The following is a 12,559-nucleotide window of genomic DNA, read 5'->3' as shown; positions in this document are numbered from 1 at the left end:
CCCGAAGCGCCACGTCATCCGCTGTGATTGACAGTAGTGCCAGCCAATGGCTGCGCTGCTATCAATCCACCCAGCCTAGCCAATCAGCGGCCAGGCTGGGAACCGAACAGGATGACGAGGACGTGCCCTGGACTTTCGAGGGGTGAGGCAAGTAAAACGGGAGGATGCATTAAGGTAAAAAAAATTTTACCTTTACAACCCCTTTAATGATGTCTTTGCCTGGCCTGTTAACTTAGATGGAAGGCCATGTCTTGGTAGGTTTGCAGTGCCATACTCTTTCCATTTTCGAATGATGGATTGAACAGTGCACGGTGAGATGCTCAAAGCTTGTTTTTTTTATAATCTAACCCTGCTTTAAACTTCTCCACAACTTTATCCCTGACCTGTCTGGTGTGTTCCTTGGCCTTCATGATGCTGTTTGTTCACTAAGGTTCTCTAACAAACCTCTGAGGGCTTCACAGAACAGCTGTATTTATACTGAGATTAAATTACACACAGGCGGACCATTTACTAATTAGGTGACTTCTGAAGGCAATTGGTTCCACTAGATTTTAGTTAGGGGTAGCAGAGTAAAGGGGGCTGAATACAAATGCACGCCACACTTTTCAGGTATTTATTTGTAAAAAAAAAATTGAAAACCATTTATAATTTTCCTTCCACTTAACAATTATGTGCCACTTTGTGTTGGTCTATCACATAAAATCCCAATCAAAAACATTAAAGTTTTTGGTTGTAACATGACATGTGGAAAATTTCAAGGGGTAGGAACACTTTTTCAAGGCACTGTATGCACACTACTAATCCCATAGTCCCTTGTCAATCCTGGAATGAGCTAGAGAGGGTAGCTATGTTTCTACACACAGTGGGACAGGGAAGGGCTGGCAGCCTTAGGCCTGGGGGGGAAGTCCAGTCAAGTGGCCCATAGAGCGTGGAAAAGTGATGGATCGAGGAAAAGTGTCTACGATTTTTCATGATCACAAAGGTGGGGGGGAGGACAATGTGGCCCTCCAGAGCCCCTTGCAGGGGCTGACTGGCACCTTTTGGCCCAGGGGCAAGTATAACCCAGAGGCCCATGGTGGAGCAACTCTGCCCCACTCTCCCTCTTCTCTGCATCCTCCCAAATCCCACTTTTGTCATCCATATTAAATTTACCTTTTCTTAGCCAGAGCCATTTTTGCACACATGATAAAACAATTATTTTAGGCCTGAAGATTACACAAAACCACCAAACATTATATATTTCCTGAAAGCAGACACCATAGACAAGAAAATAGTGGTCGTTTTTTATATCACACGATATTACCGCAAAGGTCTAGGAAACATAAATTTTCTGTTAAAAAAACACACTAAAGCGAAATTTAGGGCAAACAAATGCAATAAATTACCCAAATTTAAAATGGTGGCAAAATTTAGTACCCTATATTTTCTATAGGAAACGCTTCAAAATCCCCCTATAGGTATCAGTTTAGTGTTACGGAGGAGGGTCTTGTGTTGCTCTCATTCTGGCGTGTATGGTAATATGTAAAATGTATCGCAATCAACGTTTAACGCGTAGGCTCCCCTGAGGCATGCGTTTACGTTCGTTCATGTGTATATGTGGGGGTGGTTATTTTTTTTCCATCACATAAGGGACAAAAAGTCCCCTATGTGATGATTTTAAGGTGACAGGAGGCGGGATGAAGAGAGAAGCCTGGAGTGCCGGCGGGGGACCCCAGAAGAGTCTGGGCTGTTCTGTGCAAAACCCTTTGCCAGAGCAGATAAACATGGCAAGTTTGTTATTTTTATATAAAAAAACAACAACATTTACAACCACTTTAATCTACAATGCTGTTTGGAATATGCAGCAGGGAGGGGGGATAATGTATTGCTATCAGTGGCGGCCCGCACATAGGGGGCGCCGCCCCCCCTCCTGTAGGCACAAAAAAAAAAAAATATATATATATATATATATATATATATATATATATATATTATTTTTTTTTTTTTTTCAGTTGCCCCTTTAAGAAACTTGAAAAAAAAAATGTTTTTCCTTTATTTAAAACATGTTTGAGCGCCGGCCACCATTGCCCTATGAAGCGCCGTGTCAATGCAATCTTTAGATTGCATACATGGTGCTTCATATGAGGCTTTTCAATCCCCGCCTATCGAGCGCATTGCAAAGCGCTGATGAGCTTCCCGTCCCCCTGACAGTGCTTCTATTGGCGCTGGGAGGCGGGAGCATTGTTACTTCCGGCCATTCGTCTTTTAGACGAAAAGCGGAAGTGACGTCACGCGGGAGCGCACATCATTTCATACAGCCCGAGCGGAGTGTAAGCCGATGGATGCCTGCCTGGGTTGTTGTGTCACGTCACGGCTGATGACTTTGGGGGCGATCAAGCCAATCCTGCACTACTTGATCCCCATCCCGATTGGAGCCTGTTATTGTAGTTAGACTGCTGGGACTTGTAGTTCTCCATCTTCTCATGGAGAAGATGGAGATTGGAGAACTACAAGTCCCAGCAGATTATACATACAATAAGGCTCTGAGGTGGATGGGTGTGTGGATTGCATGCACCTATCAATCCCCGGGGGGGGGGCAGGATCAGATAACACTGTTATCCGATCCTGCACACCCCCCCCCCCGGGATTGATAGGTGCATGCAATCCACACACCCATCCACCTCAGAGCCTTATTGTATGTATAATCTGCTGGGACTTGTAGTTCTCCAATCTCCATCTTCTCCATGAGAAGATGGAGAACTACAAGTCCCAGCAGGTTTCATATACAATAAGGCTCTGAGGTGGATGGATGTCTGGACAGTGACAATTGATGGGCACAGTGGTGACAATTGATGGGCACAGTGGTGACAATTGATGGGCACAGTGGTGACAATTGATGGCACAGTGGTGACAATTGATGGCACAGTGGTGACAATTGATGGCATGGCATAGTGGTGACAATTGATGGCATAGTGGCTGTGTTTGATGGCATGGCACAGTGACTGCATTTTATGGCACAGTGGTTGCGTTTTGATGGCACAGTGGTTGCGTTTGATGGCATGGCACAGTGGTTGCGTTTGATGGCATGGCACAGTGGTTGCGTTTGATGGCATGGCACAGTGGTTGCGTTTGATAGCAAGGTAAAGTGGTGATAATTGATGGGCCCAGTGAGGCTGCAATTGTTTTTTTTTTTTTTCCGTTTGCGCCCCCCCAAAAAATTTGAGCACCAGCCGCCACTGATTGCTATTGGTCACTGACCAGTGGCAATTAACCCCTTTATGCTGCATTAGTTGCAGTGGCACCAGTGTCAGTGCTAATTAACTCCTTAAGGCCCCTTTCACACTTATACGACTTGTCCCACGATTTGTGATGGCAAAGTAGCATGACAAGTCGTTTCCCATGATTTCCAATGACAACCATTCATATTAGTACGACTTCAAGTCGCTCTGACTTCAAATTAGTCCCTGCACTACTTTGGTCCAATTTTGATGCCACTAAAGCTGCATTCACATCTGAGCGACAGCCGCGTTCGCGTGTAGCGGCGTATTTTGCCACGAGTACAAAACTTTCACTTTTTTTTTTCTCAAAGTCTTCCCATTGCTGTCAATGGGAAAACGCCTATGTCGCCTGAAAGAAAGGGTCCGGGACTTTTTTTCAGGCGACAGGCGTTCGGCATCTATGAGATGTGAACCATCTCCATAGACAGCAATGGGAATTCTCCCCTCGAGCGACAGAAGCGTCCGGCGTCGGGCGTTTTGTCGCTCAGGTGTGAATGGGGTCTTACACAGGCATTCCCTGAAATTGCGGCTGCAAAATTGCGGTGAAGTGTGAAAGGGGCCTTATGCTGCAGCATGAAGGGGTTAATTAACTTCCACTGGTCACAAATGCATCAGTGACCAATAGCAATACATTAACCCCCTCCATGCTGCATATAACAAATATCATTGTAGATTAATTAACCCAATTTATTTATTTTACCACTTCAGTAAGATCAAAGCAGTGCAGCAATGTTCAGCCGTTCGCTCACCCACTGTAGTGGATGCTCCCCGCAGGTCGCAACAGAACTCCTCCTCTTCCATCCCAGCCTCTGAATGACATCATGATGGGCAGGAACTAGGAAGCTCCTGTCGTGCGAAGATCCCTGACAGGGAGAGAATTATGGTACACTTGCCAGCAGACTGACAACACTCAGGGCCCCCGGACCAAATAAAGCAAAGGCCCCCTGTCAGGCCCCACCCCTGCCCATGACCCGCCCCTGGCCTCGCCCCCACATTTCATGCAAAGTACAACAGAGTCTTTTAGAAAGCTTCTCCTCCAGGCTTCATTAGAGACTACAAAGTAGTATAATGGAACCTGAAGGGGGCCTCTTTCTAACAGAGTGTACAGTGAACACCTTCATTCACTCTGGTCCTCATGGGACCCCCTTCTTTTACTACGACTCTCACCCCTGTACATTACATACTCCTTACCCCTGTACCCTATAAAATTACATACTCCCAGAATCCTGTCCATTACAAACTCCTGACCCCTGCACCCTGTACATTATGTTATGTACATCATTATGTAAGCATCGAAATCGCCCCCCCTTACATCAGAGTCTGCACAGAGGCCCCCCTTACATCAGAGTCTGCACAGAGGCCCGCCTTACATCAGAGTCCGCACAGAATTTCCACTTACACTGTAAGGGGGAGGTCTGTGGATTCTAATGTAAACGGGAACCCTGATTTAAAGGGGGGGGGTCTGATGTAAGGGGTGTGCTGGGAAACTTGATTTAAGGGGGCATGCTGTACACTCTGGTGTAAAGGGGGTCTCTGCTCACCAAAGCCTGCCCCCCTCCCCTTTAACAAAGTCCACAGAGCTCCCCTTTTTATACACTGAGAGGCAGGAGAGAGGGTGAGCTTACCAGGATGGAGGCTGAGGCGCAGGCTGTCTGCTGCTTTTCTGGGTTTAAACTTCCTGCCCAGTGCCCACACATGCCCGGGGAGTGTCGGCGGGGTAGACTCAGAAGGAGGACGACTAGATGAGCTTTATCTCTCCTGTGCAGAGAGAGAAGGGCATGTCAGCGCTGGTGTGCTCTGAGGCGGAGCTATGCGTGAGATGAGACAAAGCTCAGCCCTGTAGCCATCTTCCTCGGAGTTGACACAGGCACGGATGCACAGCAGGAGGTGAGCGGCGGCTGTGATAACAGAGTTCCAGCAGGCATATTCCTACCACTCTGCAAACACAGCATTTGGTAGCGGAGGCCGGTGGCTGTGCATAGTGTCACCGGCCTGGGGGAGATTGCCAACTGCCCTCCGGCCCAGCCCGCCCCGCGACCATGCAGAATGAAACTAGCCACCCTCTAATAGGAAGTCTGATCATAGCAACAAAAATAAAGGAAGTATTTCTGGCAAGCTGGATCATATATTCACTTCCAATGGCTTGTTCATTCACTGGCCCGGAATCCCTAGCCATGTAAGCAGAAAGGTACTGCATGACATCAGTGAACAAATATTTGGTTAATGACCTCACACTTGCCCCTTTGTTTATTTTTAGTGGCAGGGCCCCGGGCAATGTAATTCGGCAGTAATGGGAGTGAATGTGTCTCTCAGCAAGACTTATTTTTGCATGCTGTCCCCCTTGAGATCCATAGCAGTCTCATCAAGAATAAGGGACTGGTATTGGAGCAGGGTGCTGAAAAATGTGTGTGCGGAGGGTGTCGCGGGGTCCTGAGAGTGTCATGGGGTTCCGAGAGTGTCACAGAGTGGTGAGAGTATCGCAAGGAGAGCTGGGAGTAGTGTAGGGTACCAATAGTAATATTTCTTATTATTCCCACTAGAATAGTGGGTAACATGTCCAACAAGATTGGTGATGCCACATCGTGCACATCCTGTTCCACAACAGAGAGGCAGCAGGAGCTTAGGGAACTGGACAAGTGGCTGAGGAACTGGTGTAGGAAAGAGGGGTCTGGGTTCCTGGAGAACTGGGCTGACTTTTCTGTCAGTTATCGGCTTTTAGTAAGGACGGGTTGCACATTAATGTGGATGGTGCAGCTCTATTGTGAAGAAAGATGGCCACAAAGTTGGAGGGGCTTTTAAACTAGGTATTGGGGTGGGAAGGGGTCAGAGGAAGCATTTGCCGGCAGCGAGCAGAGGGCAATAGTGGTGCCAGCAGTGATGATAAAGCTGAAACATCTAATCCTGGGGGTGAATGCGTGGACAATTTGAAAAACAGAGCCAGAGGAAATATAAGGACGAAATAATATGCACTCATACAACACTGAGAGGCATATACACAAATGCTAGGAGCCCAGATAACAAAATAGAGGAACTGGAGCTGCTATTACACAAGGACTTAGACTTTGTAGGAATAACTGGAACTTGGTTTGACAGCTTTTATCGGAAGGACAGGGAAGGTAGAAGAGGGGAGGGGTGTGTCTGTAAAAAATGGATGTAAGGGTGGCAGAGAGGAGTGACATTGTGAATAGGACGAGGGGGAGGTGGAGTCAGTGTGGGTAGACTGAAAAAAGAAGAAGTGGGAAATTAAAAGTGGGGGTATGTTATAGGCTCCCCAACCTGAAGGAGGAGGAGGAGCTGGACCTACTATCACAGTTAGAATTGGCAGCGGGACAGGGAAATGTCATCATAATGGGGAACTTCCTTATATAAACATCCACGTTTATATGTGCATAAACGTGGGGGACTTAAATATTTTGGAGCTTTTTTTAAAACACTGACACTGACCTGACCCCTACACTGACACTGACCCCCTACACTGACACCGACCCCTACACTGACACCGACCCCTACACTGACACTACACTGACCCCTACACTGGCACTGACCCCTGCACTGACACTGACCCCTACACTGACACCTGCACTGTCACTGACCCCTACACTGACACTGACCCCTGCACTGACCCACCTAACTCCTACAGTAGAAGTCCATCCTCTGAGTCCTCCTTACCTGTGTCTGCTCTTCTCCAGAGACTCCTCCAGGACGGACAGGACCCCAGCACTGGATGTGCAGAACTGCTTCGGACGGAGTTCCGACTCTCTTCCCCGCCGGCCGCCAGCACCATCCACCCGCAGCTCGCTCCATGCTGCAACTCCCTCCACACACTGGCAGCGCCGTACCGCAGAGCACCAGAGCGGAGGGGAAGACGGCGCCGGCGGCTCACACTTTCCGTGCCTGACGTCTCCCGACGGCCGACGCCATTTTCAGACTTTCCCGGCGCTCTGCGATTGGACGTATGGCGGTCATGTGCGGAGGCGGGACTTCCAGCCCCACTCCTCACATGACCCCCATATGCCCAATCACAGGGCGCTGGACAATACACATGGTGGCCGCTGGCCGCTCGGGACATCCGTGTCGCGGTGACACGGGAAATTACAATTAGGAGGAGGCACGGAAAGTCGCCCCCCTAAATGGTTCGCCCGGGGCAACAGCACCCCCTGCCCCCCCCTTCCTACGCCAGTGGACAGAGGGGACAGCTCACTCATTAAAGGCCCGTCATTTCACGAATGTCTTAAAGGAGAACTTCATGTTTCAATTGGTGGATTCCCCAACTAGAAAGAATGCCCTGCTAGATCTATTAATTATGGACTACCCAAGTCTGATCTCAGATGTGGCAATATGGGACAACTTGGGATCTAGCGATCATAGGATGATCGCATTTAACGCAAATCATAGAAAAAGGAGGCGTGAGGATAGCACAAGAATCCAAAATTTTAAAACGAGCCAATTTTTATGAACTGCCGTCATTACTACCGACTGTTCCGTTGACCATGGCCATAGGGGCTTTTCACCATGACATAATCCAATTCCAAGTTATTTCCTCACCTCATTACCCGGTGGTTATCCTTGGTTACAGAGGCACAACCCCTCTTTTGAGTGGCTTTGTGCCAAGGTTTTTTCCTGGTCGTCACAGTGCAGTCTTCACCCTCCTCCTTGCCAGAGGAGTACCGCAAATTTAGCAATGTATTTGACAAGGGTTAAGCCGGTAGTTTGCCTCCATACCATTCGTATGACCTTCAACCTGGTGCTATGCCTCCTCGTGTCGGAGGATAAAGATATGGAGGACCATGTTACGACACACTTTCTCAAGGGTTTATCTGCAAATCCTTGTCTCCTACTGGTGCTGGATTCTTCTTTGTGAAAAAGAAGGGTGGTGAAATGAGACCTTGTATTGATTATAGGGGTCTCAATTGCATCACGATTAAAGCAGTTGTATAGTCCCCAAAAGTTTTTTATTTTTTTAGTCACCTGTAAGGCTCAAAGGCATAATGAGCTAGTATGCACCGCATACTAGCTCATTATGAAATACTAACCTTAGAACGAGGCATCGGTAACTTACCTGGTCCACGCCGAGGGAGATGACATTTTGCCTCGACGTGTCTTTCGAGTATCGCGGCTCCAGCGCATGCATAAAAGATACTGCTGAGTTCCATTTTTGGACTTTTACTTACAGGTAAGCCTATAATAAGACTTACCTGTAGGTAAAAAAACAATCTCCTAAACCTTTACGTTTAGGAGATATTCCCCTCGCAATGAGCCGCTGACTGCAGCGGCGCAACCTACCTGCTGAGTTCCTTCAAAAATTGTGTGCAAGTGTACCTAGAAGAATTGATGCGGTTTGGAAAGCAAAGGTTGGTCACACCAAATATTGATTGGATTTCTCTTTTGTTCATTTACTTTTACCATTTTGTTAAATTGATAAAAAATAAGCTATTAGCACTACTATTTTCGCACATGCATAAAAGATAGGGGGAAGGTAAGCCTGGAGGGAGCCCATCCATACTTAAAGGCATAAGGCCCCTTTCACACGGGTAGATAGATCAAGTTTTTAACTGCAGATAGATCAAGTTATCTACCACAGCTAAAACTCACACAATGCTTTCCTATGTCCCCATTCACACACTGCATTTAGTGAGTTTCGTTACAGATACAAACAAATGGCCATTACCCCCACCTATAGCTGGCCTTCACAGCAAGGAGCACATGGAAGGGTGACTCATGTCAAACAAAACCAAAGAACATTCCAAGCTCAACCTACCAACCAGCCTGCAACAAACCAAATTATCCGGTCTAACAGTGTGTGCTAAAAACAGGGGTTTAGTTTGCACACATCTGCAAATACATGCTTATGCTGCAGAGCCTTTTCACGGCAACCGAGTATTATCTGCAGTCCCAACTCTATATAGTTTTGAGAAGCACATGCATAATAAAAGGATAGATAGAGGACAGGTAATCCTGGAGGGAGCCCACCCTTCCTTAAAGGCAGCACACTGGACACCTAGCATATAGCACAATGGCAGTAAAGGTGCCCAGTGCATCCCCTCCCCAGGGATAATTCCTGTCCTGTAGTTAGACAGGATAATTCAGTTTGTTGCAGGCTGGTTGGTGAGTTGAGCTGGGAATTTTCTTTGGTTTTGTTTGACATGCGTCGCCCTTCCATGTGCTCCTTGCTGCAAAGGCCAGTTATAGGTGGAGGCAGTGGCCATTTGTTTATATTTTTACACACCTGCCTAAAACCTTTGCACAGTAATTTATATGTGAAGCTGTCATTTTCAGTAAATTAAATGCAAATGTTAGCTAAACCATCAAAACTGTATTCAAAGGGAAGTCGAGAACGAGAATTAGGGAAACAGACATACAGTATTCAGAAATTATGATAAATGACATTGACAGTGATTGACTGTAGACCTAATTAACTACAATCTAACTTATTCATCTTGCCCATGTAGTAAAATCATGAGGTCTACACAAAGTCACCTATCATTCCATTTCAGTTAAGACACTTCATTTTCCCACACCCTGCCCTTTTACAGAAATGTTCAAAATGTAAAAACTCCAACAAAACTGGTTTCATTATTTAAAAAATAAATCAATCAATCACACCAATATAGATTCTGTCACATCATACACATCTACTGTAATGTTAAAATGATTCTGGATTCCCTCTAAAGCTAGATATGTTTTGACACATAAGAAACTTTTAGTCAATATGCTATCACAGGGTAAGAAAATCTTTGTGCCCAAAAAAGGCAACATTCTACAAAAAAAAAAAAAAAAAGAGGAATTGGCAGAATTATGTTAAAGTTTAGATGCAAATTAAAATCCACATTTTACATTTCCAAACACAAAAAGGCCTATTTATAAAGCAGTGAATGTGACTGTCACAAAACCAGAGGGGTTAAGTGCAGTGTTTATTGATGTTATTGCAACATTTTTGCCATATTGGTTTACCTCCACATATCCAGGTCATGCATTTTTTTTAGCACCAATTAATATAATAATGTCACTGGTCCCCAAAAAGTGACATGTGAGGTCAGATTTGTCCGTCACAATCCCGCAAAAAAAAAAAAAAAAAAAAAAAAAAAAATCGCAGATCACCACCATTACTAGTAAAAACAATAAACAAAAGTCCCTAAATCTGTAGACGCGATAACTTTTGCTAAAACCAATCAACATATGCCTATTGCATTTTAATTTTTTTTACCAAAAAGTATGTACAAGAATACATACATGTATAGTGAAACAGTGCAGCGCAAACAAAATACAAATATAAAAGTATAAATATGAAAGAAGGCCTGTAGAAGTCAGAGCGTGTAGCCTGTTCTCCCCAGCTCCCTCTCCTCCTGTGCTTCTCCTGCTTCCTTTTCCTGTGACATCATCTCCTGCATTCCACGCTGGACCTAGCTGACTTTCTGGTGGCCACAGGATAGATTCCTCCTTACATCTGCCTACCCGTGGAACCAAATGCACCTGAGACTGGATCGCACCGTTCACTGGAGACACAGATGAGCCTTTTTTAAACTTCTGTCTATATCCTCTTGGGCCCATTATTGCCATCCGGAGATGTCTATTGACCTGCCGACTGATATTATCAGGACCCGTGATTTTATACCATGCTCTGTGACTCCTTGAGGGCCGAATGAATGAGGTGAGAGGCCATCTGATTTTCTTGGTGGAGGATCTTTCTTTGGTCACTTGATCTGAATCTGCACCGTTTAATGAAATTCATTGGGATTTCTCTTCTACACATTCACTTATGGACTTTTAATTTCATATTTATACTTTTATATTTGTATTTTGTTTGCGCTGCACTGTTTCACTATACATGTTCATTTGGGAAGTTTATTTGAATTTATCATAAGTGCTGGCTAGCATTCCTTTTTCACTTATTTTTTATTATTGTACTATTTTTCCAGCGCTGAAAACTTTTTACTATTTCAAGAATACATATCAGCCTAAACTGATGAACAAAATTTGTTTAAAATATTTTTTGGGGATATATATTATAGCAAAAAAAAAAATTTTTTTTAAATTGTTGCTTTTTGTTTATTTTTAAAGCAAAAAATAAAAACCGCAGAGGTGATCAAATACCACCAAAAGCAAGCTTTTTTTGTGGGGGAAAAAAGGAGGTCATCAATTTTGTTTGAAAGCGGTGCTGTATTGCAAAAAATGGCCTGGTCATTAAGGGGGCAAATCCTTCCAGTCCTTAAGTAAACATCAGTTATAGCCAAGTTAATGGATACACTCCTGAAAAGGATGATTTATCACATAAAAACACACAACTTGCTGGACCCAAAGCAGCATGGCTTTACTGAGGGCAGATCATGTCAAACTAACCTGATTGCATTGTTTGACTAGATTTCCAATGTTTCGGACCAGGGTGGTGCTGTGGAAATATCATATCTCCATTTCAGCAAGGCGTTTGTTACAGTTCCACATAATGATCCAATACAAAAGCTGTACAAGACTTAACCCTTGGTTGGTTCATGCGGTTGGCTAAAGGATACCAGTGTGTGGTTGTAAATGGGGTTCACTCATAACAGAGACCAATCATGGTGGTGTACCACAATGCTCTGTATTGGGTCCTGTTCAATTTAATATATATGCAAGTGATAAAACTAAAGGTTTGTTGGCCAAGGTATGTCTTTGCTGATACAGAGGTGTGTAATAGGGTTGTTATTCCTGGGAGTTGTCTAACATGGAACATGATTTGGCATTTTCGGAAGATTGGTCAAAGCAATGGAAACTGCAGTTCAATATTTCTAAATGTAAAATACTGCACCTAGGGAAAAAGAATCCCTTGAGAAAAGTACAACATTGGAGGTACATTGTTGGCCAGCACTAAAGAGGAAAAAGATTTGGGGGTACTTAATTCAGATGATTGCAAAATGAGAAAACAGTGTGAACAGGTGGTGGGAAAAGCGAATAGCATTCTAGGATGCATCACTAGAGGGATCACCAGCAGGAGAAAGGAGGTCCCGATTCCCCAATATAGATCATTCAGAATACGGTATCCAGTTCTGGAGACCTCACTTATAAAAAATATATTGATAAGATAGGACAAGTTCAGAAAAACAAGTAACAAAAATGGGGAAAGATTTGGGGGATAAAACATAGAGGGCAACTTCAGGAACTTGACATGTACAGTCTGGAGGAAGGAATGGAAAGAGGAGGCATGATTGAAACCTTTAAATACATCAATAGAGTGAATAGGGTTCAAGAGGGCAGTATTTTCAATATGAAACCAAGATCTAAAACATGCAGACTCGATAAACCACTTGGTCTTTTTTCTGCCGTAACTT

This window comes from Rana temporaria, chromosome 13 (genome assembly GCF_905171775.1).
Source record: "Rana temporaria chromosome 13, aRanTem1.1, whole genome shotgun sequence".
In the NCBI taxonomy this organism is placed as follows: domain Eukaryota; kingdom Metazoa; phylum Chordata; class Amphibia; order Anura; family Ranidae; genus Rana; species Rana temporaria.
The sequence above is the reverse complement of the archived record's forward strand: the minus strand, read 5'-3'. Positions refer to the sequence as shown.